The 17,841-nt window shown below is 49.3% G+C and overlaps 1 protein-coding gene across 5 annotated transcripts in view; it reads right to left on the bottom strand.

Moving 5' to 3' along the window:
- The window catches only part of RASSF7 (Ras association domain family member 7), a 44,452-nt gene that overhangs the window by 17,246 nt on the left and 9,365 nt on the right, over window positions 1-17,841 (bottom strand). For 3 of the 5 annotated variants that reach the window (XM_032111616.1, XM_032111617.1, XM_032111612.1), the window contains exon 1: window positions 316-418. The exons of 1 other annotated variant lie outside the window; for it this stretch is intronic. The gene's annotated coding sequence lies outside the window, so the exon portion shown is untranslated. Of the gene's footprint in view, window positions 1-315; window positions 419-16,356; window positions 16,846-17,841 lie in introns of those variants that run through there. One more of the 5 variants, XM_032111614.1, reaches the window with a different exon arrangement.

Below are 17,841 nucleotides of genomic sequence, written 5' to 3'. Positions count from 1 at the left end.
GGAGCCGGGGTTACTGCGGCGCCCTGCCCCAAGCCAGCTGCTCGCCGCCCCTGCCCCACTTTGCAGCCCCGTGGGGCTGTCCTCCGCCCCGGTGGGCCCTGCCAGGCGGGCGAGCCGCCGGCAGCCCCGGGGACGGCTCTGTCCGCGGACACCCGGGGCCAGGGGCCCCGCCGCAGCCGCAGCCCCCCTGCTCGGCGCCGCTCTCGGCGGTACCGGCCCGGCTGCGGCAGGGCAGGGCCGCGCCCCGTGCTGCAAAGCAGCGGCAGCCGCTGCCCGGAGGCCCGGCCCGGCCCCACCGCGCCCGCCCTCACTCACCTGCCGCCGGCCCGGCCACGGCAGCGCAGCTGCAGCTGCGGCTCCGGCTGCTCTCCTGGGCGGCGGCAGCGGCCGCCCCGCTCCCTCCGCTCCGCAGCGCGGAGCCGCGCCGACCTCCGCCCCGCCCCGCCGGGCCCCGCCCCGCCAGGTGAGCGCCGCCCCCGCCAGGTGAGCCCCGCCCCACACACGAAACCCGCACCGTCACCTCGGCTGCTTAAAAAAAAAGTCTGAAATTCTTCTTAAAAAAAAAAAGTCTTAAATTCTTCTTTTAAAACCTCCCCCAACAACGTTAAATTCTTCTTTTTAAAAAGTCGTAAAACCCCTCTAAAAAACCAATAAATTAAAATTCTCCTTTTAAAATAAAATCTTAAATTCTCCTGTTTGGTTGTTTTTTAAGAACTGATAAATTCTACATTTTCCTCCTAATCTCTTAACTTTAAAACTCTCCAATCAAAATAAAACTCGTATAAAAAACTTTTTTAAAGTATTGAATTCTGCTTTTATTTAAAAAGGTTATTATCTTTAAAAAAATTTCCAAAAACGTTATCATATTTTTTAAAAGAAGACTTAAAATCTCCTTTCCTAAAAACAAACCAAGCAAAACCACACTGTACTTCCCTATCCCTGACTCCTGGCTCTGTGGGGCCATATGGGCAGGCTCATTCCTGGCTGGAAGCGCTCAGCCTGTCCGACAGCAGGGCCCAGACCTCCACCTGCCCCAGCAGGTCCCTGAGTAGAACAGAGAAAACAACCCCTTTTTGGAGAGGAAGAGATTGGCCTGGCACAGGAGGAGGGTGCAGCCCTCAAGCCTCGTGCCCTTCAGCTGGCCGGGGGCTTAAATCACCCTAAAACCGCAGAGAGATGATGGCAGGGAGACAGGTTCAGCCGGTTTTGGAAGAAGCAGGTGTCTGCTGCCGTGCTGGAGGCTTTGGAAACTTCTCACCTCCTTCCTCTTTCAGCTTTTTCCATCCTACCTCTCAAAAAACCCACCTGAAAGCTCCCCCCACCCTGCATATAAATGCCCATCCTTTGTGGACCCCCAAGCAATGGGGATGGCTGTGATGGCATCAGCATCCCATCCTCCAGGTCTCTGCTGGTGAAGGTGCTCCAGCAAGGCCTGTGCTGGTGCAAGCCCAGTGCCAGACACACAGTTACCTTTATATTTCTTTATCCAGAATGTCTTGTGAAGTGTCCTACTACTCATGAGAAAGGATAACCCACCCATCAGACCCTGGATCCTGAGGTTACTGCTCCAAAACAGATCTCAGGTTTGCTGCTCCATCACAAAATATGTGTCAATTTTAACTTAGAGTCAGAAAAATCCCCATCTCATATGGGCTTTATGATATCCATATCTAAGGTTTATGATATCCTTAACTACTCCCTTCTCCACATGGAAGCTGCTGGGATTAGGAGGTGATGCAACACACAAGTACGTAGCTGTCACTCGGCAGCTTTAATTGGGTTTTTAAATGAAGTTTTCTGTTGTTCTGACATATTCCTCATAATTATGATCTCCTAAAATCAGATAGTACATCTGGCGCTCTGTAACACAGGCCATGCCCTGGAGACCTTACAGCACAGGAGGAACAAAGATCTATAAAAGAAAACAACAAAGGCTGTTCTCAGGAGATGAATATCTTATTTAATAGGTTGGATAGTCTTCTGAGATCCCAATCGGACACAAGCTGAGCAGAGGTTCATTTGCCACTAGCAAGGACGGTTGTCTTTCTTTTAAGAAAAAGATTTTGAGTTTTAAATCTTTCTACCTTTAGCAGGTTGTAAAAAGATTGGAAATCCCTTTTCACTTGTAAAGTTATTACTGTGAAAAATAAATAAACTAACTCTGACTCGCATGTCTGCATGATCCCTTGATTCTTCACCCTACAAAGAGTTCTCCACACCTTCTATCTACTGAGATGGATAAAAATGTCTCAGGTATAATTTCACACTGGTGAGCTTTTCTAGACTGGCTCATGGACCGTCTTCTCCAGCCATAGCTCTGCCTCAGCCCACCTTCAGATTTATTCTTAAAGCTCCTGTGATGCTGAGGCCATGTTCAGGGACTGACCAGGAGTAGTGAATGAGCTGATTTCTGGGTTTATGCTCACTGGTTCCTCTCTGGGTTTTCTACAGGTGTATCTTAGAGTTTTGAAAAGTCACGTGCTCGTTGTACACTGAGCAGCCAGGCTGCTTTAGGGAGGAGAGCAATGCTGTCTCAGCATCCTGAGCAGCTGAATCATAACCAAACAGGTCCTTTGCTCTCTCCAGCAGCAGATGAGATAGTAATCCTATCTGAGTTTCCCCAAAGAAGATGATGCTGTCTTGCTGCTGTGCTCAGGAGCACAAGAAGTGTCCTTGTTCTGAGGCTTCTTCAGATACAGAATACATTTGCACAAAAACCCCATCCTGAGTACAAACATACCATGGGTAAGCAGCAGGTCACCAGATGTAGCCTCTCTTAGCAGAGCACATCTTCCCTGGGGCAGCCACCCAAGCCCAGCAGTGCTAGTCCGTGCTACAGTCCACGGTCAGTATAGGGGATGAGAGGAAAATGGGTATTTGAGGGACCAGAATCTGCAGAGCTGCTGGGTTTTGGCTTTTGGCACAAACCCAAAACACTCTGAGCTGTGGTTGGGAGGAGAAAGTAGAGGAAAGTCTCTTTTTCAGGCCCCTTACAAAAAGGAAAAAGTGGGAAGCCAGATTTTCAGGGGTGCCCCACATCCCCTGCTCCCCACAGGAGCTGGATGTGGTCAGCATCATGGCTGTCAAACCTTCCTGCCTGCTTTCCTCTCCTTCTCCCCTTACCAAGGACTTCTTGAGGCCTTGGGAATGTGCCTCCAGACCCTGCAAGCCTCAGGAAATTTGTTAGTCACTATCCTTTCCTGACACAGCTACAACATTTCATGTACCTGAGAGAAATTACCCAGTGCATCCCTTGCCTGGCTGAGCACATGGAAGGGCACGTTTTCCCCAGAAGATGAGTTTCCCTCTCAAATAAAGACAATTGTCCCCAAAATCCCAGTATTTCCAGGAAAGGCCTGGCACCAGGAGTGAAAAGTGGTCAGTACCATATGGCATGTTGACTTTCTCTTCCAGCAGACACCCTCCACCTCAGAAGCTGTAATCCAAAACTAGAAGTGAGGACCTCTCTCTCTCAACAATATGTATAAATAATACATATAATTACATCCCTAAAAATATTTACATATACATTCACAAGAGTACTGCCTTCTGTTGCTCAACATACATTGGTAGCAGTGTTACGAAGTGCTCATTGACCCTTTCAGTACACTTAGGGCTTTGGGAAAATTTGGAGACTATTAAGTTTTTCCAGGTTTCTTTGGAAGGCTTTGAACTTGCCGTATATTTTCTGGCAAGGGTTTTATTTTGTGACCATACACTGTTTTGGTGAGAGGCAGCAGACGCTGCCTCAAGCGTAACAAAAGGGTTTCTCTGGAAAAATTTTTCCTCTGTTTCTAGGACAACAAGAGACATGAGAAAGAAAAGATGCTGCAGCATCACACGAAAGCCAAATTGGGGCTTGGCACCGCAGAGCCCTGCAGCTGACTGCCAGGGTACTACAGACTCTACCCCCTAATTTCCACCTGCAGCCCTGCTTGGGCTAGGGCTTGCAGGGAGGAGAGACCTTGGATTGTTGGGTAGATGAGCTGTTCTCCTTCAAGGGCAGGCCTTCTGACCTCTGAAATGTGATGCATTTCCTGTCCTCTTGCTTTATTCAAGGTAGTATTCCTTCCGCTTCTGCAGCAAGCCAGGAAAAGTTGCTGAGCACTTGTCTCCTGCGGCTGCAATAGGAATGGGGATGCCCAATAGCAGCCTGCAGGATTGCAGTCTGAATCAGTCAACTTCTTGGCTACGCTGGTCTCATGTCTTTGGATTGCCCTGTGCAGGCATACAGCCCTTTCCCAAAAGCACTGACAGCCACTGCAAGGTCTGCATGTGCCTCTCTGCTTTTCACATCTCTGGTGGTGAGCACTGTGAAGGGAGACATGCAAAAGGTCTCATGAAAAGTGGTGCCCACCACACTCAGAGTACAAGAGGAACATGAAACCCATGATAGAGTCAGAGTAAAAAATTCCAGGTCTCTACATCCTCCAGAAGTTTGCATTGCCTGGTCTTTGCTAGAATGGCTCTTGCAAAAGGTCCAAACAAGAAAAATCTACCTTCAAAGTGAAAGTGAGTAACTCAAAATGAGACGCAGGGCTCTTAAATATCCCTTTTGCAATAAAAAGTAGGAAAAAAAAAAGTGATTTAGTTAGGTTGGAGCTCCTGCATTCCTATTCAGCAACCCCAGGGGAGAGCATGGCTGGATCATTACAACTTCATTGCCATTCCCCACTTCAAACAGCGAGCTGAGCTGTGTGACACTGGGAGCAGCGGAGATAAAAACGGCTGAAACAATGGTGGATGGAAGTGAGAGAGAGAAAATGGATGGGAGAAACAGAAAGGGGAAAAGGCAACAGTATCAGGAGAAGAAAAGACGCCCAGGGGCACATCCCGAAAGGTTTTGTTTCCTGTCCAGGTGCTGGGCAGAAGACCTGCTTTTCGCCTAGGAAATAGCCTCATTAATTATGGCTGTTGAGTATGGGAATGCAACAGCTCTTTGCCATTCTGCTGCTCGGGTAGCCTGTGACCCGAGCTGTTTGGGTTTCCCAAGCATTTAGCAGTGTGGTCATGCTAATTTAGTTCAGTTTTTCAAAGGCTTGTGGGGAAAAGTCCTCTTCTTCCCAGAGGCATTGAAAGTTTTGACCTCCTGACCCTCCCTTTTACTAGGAGGTTCAAAAGCAGCATTGCAGCTGTTAAAGTTTTTCTTCATGCCTCAGTGATTCTCTGATGGGGGACCAAGCTGGTGTTTATCTAGGCTTGACCTCTCTTCTTTGAGCCCGGAGATGTCTCTTTCGTTCAGTGCTACAGGCAGGGCAATGCTGGAAACCTCCCTGCCTTGCCATTCACTCCCTCCCTGCGTGCAAATGCACCAGTACCCATTACTAATCCATCCCCCACCAGGAGCTGGGGTTCCCGGCACTGATTCCATTTGTCCATCACACTGCAGATTCATTTACATTTAATCCACCATGACTTGTCTATGAAACACGACCCTCCTCCTGCTCTGATGTTAGAACCCATTCGGCTTCCAAAAGTCAACCGTTGGTTTCAGGGGAAAAAAAATTCCCCTTCCCAACAGGCTGAGCTTGCATGGACCTTTGGTGTCTCATCCTCCCCTCCACTGCCAAAGCTCATTATTTGCAGGGGACATTCTCCCCTTAATTTACATCTCTGTCACACACCGAATCCAGGGAGACAGGCTCCCTCTTCTTCAAGGGCCGAGATCCATCAAAGCACTTGAGCACAGGTTTAATGTCAAGCATCTTGTTTCAGGATGTCGCTCACATGTCACATCCCTTACCTGAGACACTGGAGAGAGATTGCCTGATTTGTTATTGTTGCATCCTGGATATTTACTCACAGCAGTCAGATTTTCAAGCCAGGACAGGGGTGGTACCATCTGCTTTGCACAGGTCTCACCAGCTCATCTCAGTGCTGGAGCATTAGGTTAGGATGCTAAGTGAGGTGTGAGAGGGCAGGAGAGGAATCGTCTCTGAACTACTGGTCTCCAGAGCTGTGGGATTAACCACACTCACACTGACAGATTAGGGTCATTAACGTGGTCATTAAAAAAAGGGAGAGTCCTACTGTGAATAATGGCTGGTACTTCCATACACTGGCAGGTGCCTGGTCCCTGTGGTGGAGGCTTGAAGGTGATGAGATAGTGAGGAGTGTGAGGCATCTCCAAGGCAGGAGCAACACTCACCCTTTTTACACCTCTCCCGCCATCTGAAAATGGAGGCAAGCACAGGAACGTGCATGGATGAAGGACTGAATTACCCTGGACCACACCCCCAGTGCCCACATTGCGCTCGGCACTCTGCAGAAAGGTGCTTGCAGTCGAAGCTGGGATAGGGGCCTGCTCTCTGGGCTCCTGCACCCCTGCTCAGTTATTATCTCTTTAGGTGAGCTCAGCTTCTCGAGCTGCAAAATTGGGATAATGCTTACTTTGCTTCCAGGGGTGTGGAGGAATAATTAATTAATGTTTATGAAATGCTTTCAGATCCCTGAACAAGAGGGGTGAGATAAGCAGCAAGGGTTCATGAGGTAGGTGGAAAGTGTTATGATGAATTATTGCGATTCAAAGGTAAATTACTGTTATTGCTGCCTAATAAGCAGACACAGCCATTAGCCTCTGACAATCTGATTTCTAACTCTGTTAGTTCCTTTTCCCCTCCTTCTTCCCAATAAAAAAGTGGTTTCGTCTTTGCTACTCACACCCAGCTGAAGTTGACTATAATAACCTGATAAATCATGTGAGGCTGACCCTGGTGTTTGCGGATGGGACCTGCAGCAGGACAGCTTGCACCACTGCCATGAGCTTCTCACCTGTGATAGCATCTGGGGGAGGGAGACCACTCTTCCTTTGCAATGGGGAGCATCCCCAGATGCAGTCTCCTGTCCAGCTTCAAGGACAGGACTTGCTGTGTGAGTGCCAAAGCTTGTGGCAGGTCAGGAGATGAGGGTGCCTAGATGTGATCCCACCACTCATGGTTACCACCCCTCAGGTGGGCTGGGAAACATGTCCTTGTGCATGACTCTAGCCCAGCCTTTGCTTAGAAAGGCTTAAATCCCAGGAAAGACCTTGCACTGGTGATGGGTAGGAGTGCACAGGGGCAGGAACACAGTGAGCGGGCACACAGGAGCTCGGAACTGCTCTAAGCTGAGCTGGAAACAGTCCTTAGGCAGCTTGGCCATCTTTGCCTGGAAACCAAAGCAAACCTGACCTGTTTTAAAGCAGTGTGAGTAATGTGAATCCTGGGCTGGTGTGAGCAGGTTTTTCTGGTTCTTGCTCCAGCTATTCCCCCTCCTTCCCTGCCTGGGCTCCCAGTTTCGAGCTGGGAGGGCACCTGAGCCTGGCACAGCTTCCACCCTTCAGGACACCTTTTCCTGCTCTCTACCCGTGCCATTCCCATTGGCCCCTAATTGCTTTTCCAACAGGTCCACCTGCCAGGCTGTGCTCTCAGAATTCCCCCCATTACACAGCCAGCCCTGCATCTTCAGCCTCACAGCCCTCTCACACCACCAGCACTGGAGGTTCTCTCCCACGCCTCACTCTACTGGGGTTGCTGGTGCGAGGTGTCAGAGCACAGCACAGCCTTGCACGAGCTCTGTGCCTTTGTGGTCTCCAAGTGGGGACCTTGGGCAGAAATAAGGAGGGTCCCAAAACTGGATTGCTTTAGGTACTGACTTGGACACCCAAGACCACCTCTACACACAAGCTCGAAAAGTATAGGCAAGATTTTTCGTTTCTAGTTGTCCTTTTTATACTCAAAACCTTTATTTTAAATTTTTTTTTCCCCTGCTAGGAGGACCAGGGCTATGTATAAACACCCCAGTTCAGTAAGATGTATGAAGCCCAGTTCACCTGGGCTGGAACCCAACACTGAAGACTTAAACCCCTGAAAGATTTAAGCCCGAGTTTCAGTCCTGTTGAGTCTTTGGAGAACAGCATTGAAAGCCTAAAATCATTCCAGTTCCTCTGTGCCTCCCTGGAAATCCCAGTCTGGTGGGAAAGCAGCTGTCTCTTTTAAAAATACAATGAAGATAACAAGAGTTATCCTTAATTGATCAAGTCCTAACTGGATCCTATATGCTCCTGTAACACACAAATAATACCTAAACAAAGAGGAACAGAGATTTTTTGTTTTTCTCTTTGACAAAATTTTGCAGTCTTTATTTTAATTTTAAAGATAAATTGCTATCATCTTCAGGAGACGGATTTCTTATTAGCTATCGATTTTACATGAAGATGTTATTTGTCAGGATACTTTATCTGCTCTCCATTTCCAGAGTACTCGAGTAGGATAGGTAATGTCAACTGGAATTCACTTGGGGAGCCAAATAGAAAATAGATTTTATAACCTCCTCTGCTAAGAATAAAGAGTACCCAATACACTACAAGGTATCATTGTCTTCTTAACCCAGGGTTTTCTAGTAACTACATAAATCATGCAAAGTCGCTTTTCCATTTGTATGTTAGCAGCATGCCTGAAACAGAAATATCATCCAACAGATGCAGATTCAGCATGTATCTTCCTTTCTATTGGAAACTCAGTAAATTGGCTTTTGCTCCCATAATGCTGAGCTCTTGGCAATTTTTGAGCACAGCCGTACTCAGCACACAGCAGGCAGCTCTAATAACAGGCCACCTAAGCAAAAAGGAGGATTTAGATTGCCCTCGCTCACCGAGATTTTCCACCTCTTAATAGTCAATATTTGCCTTCAGGCTGTGGGTTAGTTAAAGAAGTCAGGCCAGCTCTGTACCAGTGAGGCTTTGCAAAGTGCTGCTCATCTCCTGCAGTGTGTGAGCCAGCACAGCCCAAAACACACACAGCAGCCCCGAGGGGGACATGTCACAGCCTATGTAGTCCCCTCCAAACAGTGCTCTGGCGAGTCCTGTTTTCCTACCAAGCATCCCCCTTTTTCCTCCCAGGCATGGGAAATATGCCTGGCTGCCATTCAGAGTGGGAAACGACTGAAAAGCCAGAAACTTTAGAGGGGATGAAGCCTGGACTGTGTCGCCCTCAACAAGTGGGAGTTTTAGAAAACACCACCTTTGTGAAACCAGAGAGAGAAAACAATACAGAGCCTGGCATGGGCAATGAAATATGTATGTACCTAGGACCTCATCCGGCCCTCTCCCGCCACTGTACCTCTTGCCTTTGCATTCAAGGGGCACTGGATCTCATCCAAAAACGATGCAGGGGAACAAATGTAGCCCTGGCAACCCCACCGAGGGCAGGGAGGAACAAAGAGGACCCCCGGGCTGAATTTGTTTCTATTTTTAATCCTTATCTTTACCCATCACCCCCATGCATGGAAAGAGGCTTCTCAGCTGTATAGATTTGCATTGCTATGGGAGTTTGAAGTGATAAAACATTTGGCCTGCCTATTCAGAAGCAATTAGTGATTCAAAGCAGCCTGAGACATCTTAAAGGGGCCTGGTTTTCCAAGAGACAGGTGCTCTGAGCTGACTTCAGGGGAAAACAAAGTTTTTTTAGAAAAAAGAAGTCACTGGCTGCTTGAAAATACATTTCCTTCAAGACTTAGTGATGAAAAATAAATATTGCACAGAAAATTCCAGATTAGGCTGGTAAAATCTGGGAGGAGGTGGGGAGAACAGGCCTGGTTTACGGTGCTGGTAGAAGTAATGTTTATCTATCTCTTGAACACACATAATTTACATTTTTATCTTACGGGTTTCCCCTCCACCGCCATGACTAACGCAGGCAGAGCCATCTCCCACTAAGGCTGCCATCCCAGCATCCCTGTCCCAACAGCATCACCGTCCCAACACCATCACCACCCAGAGAGAATTTCTCACCCACATCTCCCACCAAGAGAGGAGGTGTTTTTTTTGAGCATTGCTGCTCTTAGACCTTTAAATCTACCTCAGCCAAAGGGCAGTTTACCAGCCTTTAATCTGAGTGCAGTGACCAGCACATCCTTGCTTCCACTGTTGCAGGGCAAACTGAGGAAAGGAGTGAGACCTGCACCACAGCCCATGCTGTTACAGGCTCTGGCAGGATGAGAAGCCCTGGGAAGGCAGTGTGGGGATGACTAACTCTCAAGGTCCCAGGGAAAAGCCAGGAAAACTCATGCTAAGGGAAAGATTGCCTATGCAGAGACATCAGGGCAGGACAAGCTGGTATACAAATGTTCAATGCAGAGGAGAAAGCATCCACTCTCCCCCTAAAAGAGTTGTCCTGTGGTGTCCTCCCCATGCAGCTCCTTTTCTCCCTTTAGCACCAGGAGCCAAAGGGGTTCCTGCAACAGGCAACTGAGAGCAAATTGAGGCTTTTGCTTTGTGCTGTGGAGGCTCCAGCTCCTCTCTATCCCCGTGCTATTGAGTTATGCTGACACAACCACTGAATTTCTGTGTTCAGGAGAAAAAAGGGAGGAGGAAGAGATCTCTAACTTCCATCTGGAGGCGTCTTCTCCTCCCCACTGTACTGTGTACAGCACCTGGACTCCCTGCAAAAGCATCCCAGTCAGCCAAAGTCGTTTCCACTACACGTGCCACGTTGCCTGGGGGCTGCTGCTGGGGCTTTGCCAGGCAGAGAACAGCACAAGAAGACTGCAGGAAAGGGTAGGGCTGATTTAAAAAACAACAACAACAACAACAAAAAAGGATTTCTTCCAGAGAGCACTTGAAAGCTAACAGGGCAGAGGGGCACAGCTGGCAGGGGATGTGTTTTAAACTGCTTTTTAATCTGAGAGCAGATACATCCATCACCATCTCTAACATCTGTCTGGCAAGATGGATGGGTGGGGGCAATAATCTCCCAGGCTGTTACATGCGGACTAACTAAGAGAGAAACCAGGCAGCAGATACATTCAGCAGCCCTCAGGGGCTTCCAAGGCAAAGCACTGGTTGTGAGCAGGTGCTGCTCGGCCCCAGCAAGCGATGGAGGAACACCCAGGTGGTGCAGACATGTCCCTTTTCCCATAGTGCTGCGGGAATCAAATGTTCATTGGGGAAAAAAATACCCTCCACTACACGCAGCTCTGCAGGGCTTAAAGAGCATCTCAGCCACTCAGCTCCAGGGCTGGCTTAGTGTGATCCAACCCAAGTCTCCAGCTGAGATCAGGGCCTGCAGCATGCACTTGCACACCTGTGGGGACATCTACCCCAGCAGCTTGCAGGCTGGAGAATAGTAATAAAAGGAAAGACAAGAAATACTTCTTCTTATTTCCCAAACATGAAAGAAAACTCCCAGATCCAGCTTAAAAGCAAAATAAACAGCATGAAGATATTAACCGGCATCTTCAGGCACTTGTATGTCCTCATGCAACTGATCCTGACTGGACTGATTTTCACCCAAGCTACAAAGCATCAAAGGCAAAGGCGTGAATTGCAATCACTTTCCCAGGTCCCAGGCTGCTAAATCTGCACTTCCCTGCCCATGCAGAAATCACTTGGCCAAAACAAGGGGCCAGACCTGCAAACCTATTCCAGGTGCTCTTCAGAGTGTGCTACATCTGCAAGAATAACTTCGATTTAGGGCAAGGTCATAAGCACAAGTGAAATGCAAAAAATGGCAGTAAGGAGAGAACCACAGGTGTAATGGAAGAGGCCCAAGACACCTGTCTGGGGCTAAGCTTGGAAGATCCATCAGCCCTCACGGCATCTGCTGTGTTTATTGTCTCCTCAACAGTAGCTGTTTGTGTGGATATCTCACTTTTCTTAGCACGTACACATGCACCACCAGGTTTTAACTCCCACTGTTGCAAAGACATGTTAGAGATGTGACCCTGAAATGCTGGAAAGGTTCAGAAAGCAAAGCACACTCACAGTTTACTTATTCAGTCTAACTTTGGGGTTGTGCTGCTTCTTGAGTTGGCAAACTGACGTGGGACAAAGAGAGTACTAAAATGCCAGAAGTTATCCCCCCAAATCAGGTGTCAGAGAGGATAAACAGGGTCTGATGGCAGGAAAGCAGCTACAAGAAGGACTTTCCTAGATCTCATAGGACCCTCAAGACCATATAGCATCCACCTGGAAAAACGCACCAAGCAAGAAGAAGGAGGAGGTACAGCAGGACCAGTAGGTCTGGAGGTGGTCCAGAAGACCATCTCCAACCCACTGCTGATACCACCACTTACCCCCTTCCTCCCAAAGGAAATTTCCACCTATCCTGGTTTGCTCGTGTGTCAAGTTTTTCCTCCCCTACCTCTGCTCAGGTGTGACTGTATCAGCTGTTTTGCAGCCAAGAGGATGCTTCACACCGAAGGGATCCAGAGACAAGCCTTGTAATTAGGGCATGGGTGCCACCCACCAGTTAACCCCTCCTCCTTCCCTGTTTAGCCTGGGAAACATATAGCCAGGTTTGTTTATACTGCCCATACAACTTATCATTTGGGCATTCTGCTTTCTGTCTTCAAAGCTCTTCCGCAGGTGTTTTGCAAGCTTCTTCCCAACCCTCATGTGGCAAAGGATTTAGACAGGAGATGGAAGGGGATCAGGGAAAAGAAAAGCTAAATAATTTGCCCCAGAGCAATGCCTCTGCATCAAGCAGTTGGAGAAATGCTCATGCCAACAAAGAAGGTGGTGGAGCAGCAAGTGCTTGGATCAGGCTGCAGAATGAGAACAGCTTAAACTCCTTTTCCCACCACTGGCCATAACAGTAGAGCAGCTCCAGGCATGTCCATGGAGCTTCGGCAGTCTGGACCAGCACTATCATTTCTATCAGCCTGTACCTGGAAATTTTAGGTCCAATTACCCAAAATTCTTAATATATTGATAACCCTGCCACAGCTTTTCTATCGGCACTTCTGACTTGCTAAACCCCTTAAACTCTTGCTGGACCAAGAGCAGCCTGGGAGGTTCTGAGCCCACAAACTACTTATTTTGTCCCCATCACTGGAACAATCTTGTACTGGAGTTTGTTTTGCTGGTTTTGCTGCACTCTTTCTCTCTTGCTACAGAAGGAGAGGAAACCTCATTAAGATGGAGAGAACAGACACAATCCCCATCTTTGTCTTTTAATCAAGAGGCAAAATGAAAAAGTTCTAGCAGATAAAGAGCCACCTAACGAGAGCATTCTTGGTACCAGACCCGCCGAGGAGCACCACTGTCAGCCCCTTTGTTCTATCAGTCCCTTTGCCCCTACCTAAACCTGCCATTTGCTCTACTACTGTCATTGTGTGTCAAGGCTCTGTCTCTTGCTTTGCTTCAACCCTCCCAGATCTAAAATAGATGTAAGGCATACGGCATCTTTCCCAAAGCCCTCCAGGACCTGCTGATGAAGACTCAAGAGGCATTAGAGGACTCCGGTGTCACCATTGCTTTGGGGATTACTCCTTTCTGGGGTAGGAGAGGCTGGAAATTACAGGGATCAAGTCTCCAGCCCTCTCCTTCATGAGCAGGGAGGGCAAAGCAATTTTGGCTTCTCCACTGCTGGGTATGCAGGGCAAACAAACACAAAGTCCCAAGGCTGGAGACCGCAGGCATTGGGGTGATGCAGGACCAGAGACAGCCTCAAACACTAGGGCCAGGTGAGGACTACCAAATCCACATATATGCAGGCTGAGTAATATCCTGAGGAGCCCAAACATAGATGGAAATGGCTGGGACTTGAGAAAACTTGCCCAAGGGCCAACGGGGCTCTAGCGAGTGACCGCACCAACTTATGTAGATCCCACATTCATTAAAAGTAAAATTACTGTCTCCCTTTAATAACACCATTAATAATGTCTGCTGTCCTAGGAACTAGGATTGCTTGGACCTCACATCTGTGGAGGAAATCTGAGCTTATGCTGAAGCCTTCTGGTGAGTGAGCTTTGCCAGGGTCCCTCTGCTATCAGGCATCTCTGGTGTCTAACAAGGTCTGGTCTATGCCAGGCCTTCCCAGGCCAGGGTCAGTGAGGGAGTTTGTCTGTCTTTCCTTCCCTCAAGACCCATTTTCATAGCACTTGTAGGTGTCCTGAAGCAGAGCATCTCTACTTCTCAACAGCATTTAAAGGGTATCAAGAGAAGGAACGGGCACAGGCTGACAGGCACACGAGTCCTACCATGTCTGTCTTTTCTTTAAGAAGAGACAGGAAAGAAAACAGACCAAGCATTATTTTTCTTGGTGAGGAGAAGGGATAATTTCCTGTTCATGATTCAGTGCTGTCATGTGGAGACAATGACTGTCCTTTATCCTCCTCACAGCTTTGTCTTTAAAACACTGCTCATGCCAGCACACCTCTCCAGGTAAGGTGCAATTACCTGGGAGTTCACTGGCTCATCACTAGCAATTATCCAACTGCCCTGTGTCCCATCAACCCACCCTAATCACTACAGCCCTAAAACTGGCAGCTCCTACAGTAAATACCATCATTAAACCTCTGGGAGTGAATTTACTACCAGCCACAGAGTGATTGCTTGCTGGGGTCACTGCAAACTGAACAGAAGGATTGTTATAAAATACGATCCCACTCAAATAAAAGCAGATGCTATTAGCAAGCAACAGGCACTGTTTATTCCATAAAATACCAGGAAAGACAAGTTATTTAATGACTATCTGGGAAAGTCCTGCCTTGCTTCACTGGGGCTAATGTTCCCAGTTCATAAACCGCCTCGGCCAAATTGTTGGGGAGATACAGAGCGAGCTGAATTTGTTTCTGTTTATGGCCTGCCTGCAAGGTGTGGGTACGTTTTTCCCTCTCTTGGGTTTCAGACTGACATTACTGTTCATGGGTTTAATAAAGCCTGAAGAATGTACGCACCTTAACCCTTCAGAGAAACAAGTCTTACTTCAACTAATTGGGAGCAGGGAGAGCTGTTGGTCCAAGTAGGAACACCGTCCAGTCCCAAGCTGCTCAATTTAAAAACATGATTGTTGAAAAAATAATTTAGATACCCAGTTTGTTTAATTCACCTTTAGTGAATTTTCATGTTTATTTATTTTCAGGTTCATCTAGGTCAAACCTCCTCTTACTACATGGGACAGACATTTTTTGTTAACTTTCATTTAGATACAAAAAGCATCACTGATTCTCACAGATCTAGTGACTGGGTTTTCTAGGCAAAGCCTCTGCTGTAAGCCCACCACTCCAAAATTGTAAACTTTGGCAACTCTTCAGTATGCAGGATATATTTTTTTTAAACTGACAACTTGTGCTACATATTCCCATTTAAACAGTGAAAAATGATGTATGTAACAGGCATGACCCTTTCCCTCTCTTTAATCTCCCACAGCCCTGGGACAAGCTGACTGTGCTAATCTCACCCCTCCAGGTCATGAGTGCGAATCCAGGTCAGCAACAACACGTTGCCAGCAAAACCCTCTCTGCTCATTTTTTGGTGTCCCTCTGCCTTTCCCTGCCACTGGCATGCTGAGGAACTGCTCTTCTACTATGATACTAGGAGGGATCTCCAAGTCTCATCATGCCTTTGGGTCTGTGAGAAAGAATTGTTCAGGCAGGTCTCAGCCCTGTGCCCTAACAAATAACGCAAGCTGTGATCCAAAAGGTCTTGGATCACATCTCCCACTTGCAGCAGGAAGACCTGAATCGTGATACTGCTTTTCAATGTGTGCCACTGAATCCGTGCAGGACACCAACCCTTCCACAGGCTCACCACCTGCCACTGAGCCAGGAAGCTCCTCCGGGATGGCTGTTACCCCGTGCAGGTGGTGTCTCATCTTGGACAGCTTGGACGTGCCCCGTCATTAATGGCTGGCACACATTTTCACAGACACAGGTATGTCTCTGCTAGTTTTGACAGGTGCAAAATGGGCTGTGCTGAGGGCTGCCTTCCCCATGCCGGCAAACTCTTCCACCAGCCAGCTCCTCGTATCTCTGCTCGCATCTTCCAGGTGGAGGAAAAAGCCTTTTCTTTACAGCACGCCCCCGCAATGCCCTTTGCTTTCCTGCACACAGCTGAGCCCTGGGGCGCCCTTCCCTCCTCACCCCCCAGCTCCAGAGGGACGGACATGCGGGTGGGTTGCGCTGAAGCAAAAGCAGAGCAGCTCTCTGTCAGCAGGAAAAACAGTTTCATTTCAATGTAGCCATCTTCTAGCGCATCTCAGAGCCCCGGGTGCCCTGCAGGGCTTTTGTGAGTTTGATCAATCAGGCGAACCCAAAACTAGCCAAAATCACTTGCTCCGTCCTCTTGGGGCAAGAGAGCTGACCACACAACTGTTGGAAGGTCCCTTGACTTCCCCTCTCCCTGCACAGCTTCTCCCCAGGCATCCCACCCACAAACACCACTGAAGGGGCACTTTCAAGACCCCCCAAACACCAGCGATTCCCCCCTGCCCACTCCCAGCTGCAGCCAGCTCCTCCGCTGCCTGTCTGTGCGGGAGCGCAGGTGCCGCCTGTGCGGAGCCGCAGCCGGCGGCCACCTGACACCCGCACCGGCTGCAGCTCATCCCAGCTCCCGGGCTGGGGCTGGGGCACGGCCCGGCACCGCGCACAGGGTACCTGGAGGAGAGCCAGCGGCCCTGCGCGCTGCTCCTCGCCCGCGATGCCTCTCGCTTCCCAGCACCCGCCGTGCTCCCGGAGCCGAGTGGGGACGGGAAAGTCTGGCTCCTCTGCTTCTCGTTGCCAGGACACCTTGGCGTTCAAACCTGAGCTGGGACCAATCAGCCCCGGGGCTGGGGAGCACCAGCCCCACGTCATCCACTGCTGGCGTTGATTTGAGCGAAAAAGCGTGACAGCGGTCACAGAGCCCGTGGGGAGCTGCCTTTGTGCGGGTGGGCTCTGCCCCCACCCCTGCCGCTTACTGGAAGCCTCTTCTGTCGGCCTGCGGAAAACAAAAGAGCCGTGGAGAAGGGAAGGGAAAAGAGCACTTCTCCCCAGCTGCCAGAACTGCGTTCGCAAGCCTGGGTTCTTCTGCATGTCCTCTTTCTCCACCCCCCGGCTTCCCACCACATCCCGGTGGTCACCTCACCAGGGACAGCCTGCGCTCAGGTCACCTCTGCCCGGGAGCGATGGAGCTTCCTCAGCACCGGCAGTGTGCTCCTTGTGCCCCAGCGGGGCCGCCTCCACCTGCCTGGCTCTGCCCCAGACAGTACAGCGTGGGTGCGGGCCCGCAGACCCACGGCTCCAGGGATGCTTTCTGGCTTGGCTGCAGTTGCAGGGGCATTTTTTTCTCCCAGCCAGCCCCTGCAAGATGGTTTTGACGGAGCCCAGAACTGGAGCCTTAAGCCCCTCGTGAGCACAGGGGACTCAGGTGCACAATGCAAACAGTCCATCCTTCGTTAGGGAAACTTTCCTGTCTGACCGTTCAGGAAGCACTCTGGCCACCACACTCCCGAATGGTCAGACAGGAAAGTTTCCTCAACACCTTGGTGCTGGCTTCTCTACTCAAACACATGCAGCTTCTGCCAAGGTGCACACCTGAGTGAAAGATGCAGCCATCATCTGGTTTCCTGCGGTGCTGGAGGTGGGAACTGGTACATTTTGACTCCCCACAGCCAGAGAGGGTTCTTCCCAATCCACCAGGCTCCTTCCCAAGGTGGGGTAGGTACAGGTGCCTAGGTAGATTCTGAAGAAACATATCCACATGACCTTGGTGGTGGTAGAGGGTAGACAACAGCAACGCAGGTATCCTGGCAGAGCTTCTCCCCTCAAGCCCCCTAGACCCTCCAGCCCAGGCATCTATGTTCATCTCCTTCCTGCTCATGGGACAAAGTTGTAGGACAACAGCCTCCATACTCAGATCTCATGCTGAACCTCTGGGATAAGTGTACCTGGTTTCTGCTAACCCTGTTCCCTGTCATTTATTCTCCCCAGAAGAAGACCACTGAGGTTTTGCCAGCTCACAAGAGAAGATGACCTGAAGAGGGGTCTGAGCATGCTGGAGGGTGGAACCATAGGATCAGCTACATGTAGTGCTGTGCCTGACTCACTTCTCCATTATACCACATCCCAAACACTCATTTCACTCCATGAATTAGCTATGCT

Source organism: Corvus moneduloides, chromosome 6 (assembly GCF_009650955.1).
Source record: "Corvus moneduloides isolate bCorMon1 chromosome 6, bCorMon1.pri, whole genome shotgun sequence".
Classification (NCBI taxonomy): Eukaryota; Metazoa; Chordata; class Aves; order Passeriformes; family Corvidae; genus Corvus; species Corvus moneduloides.
This window is presented reverse-complemented; position numbering and strand designations above follow the sequence as displayed.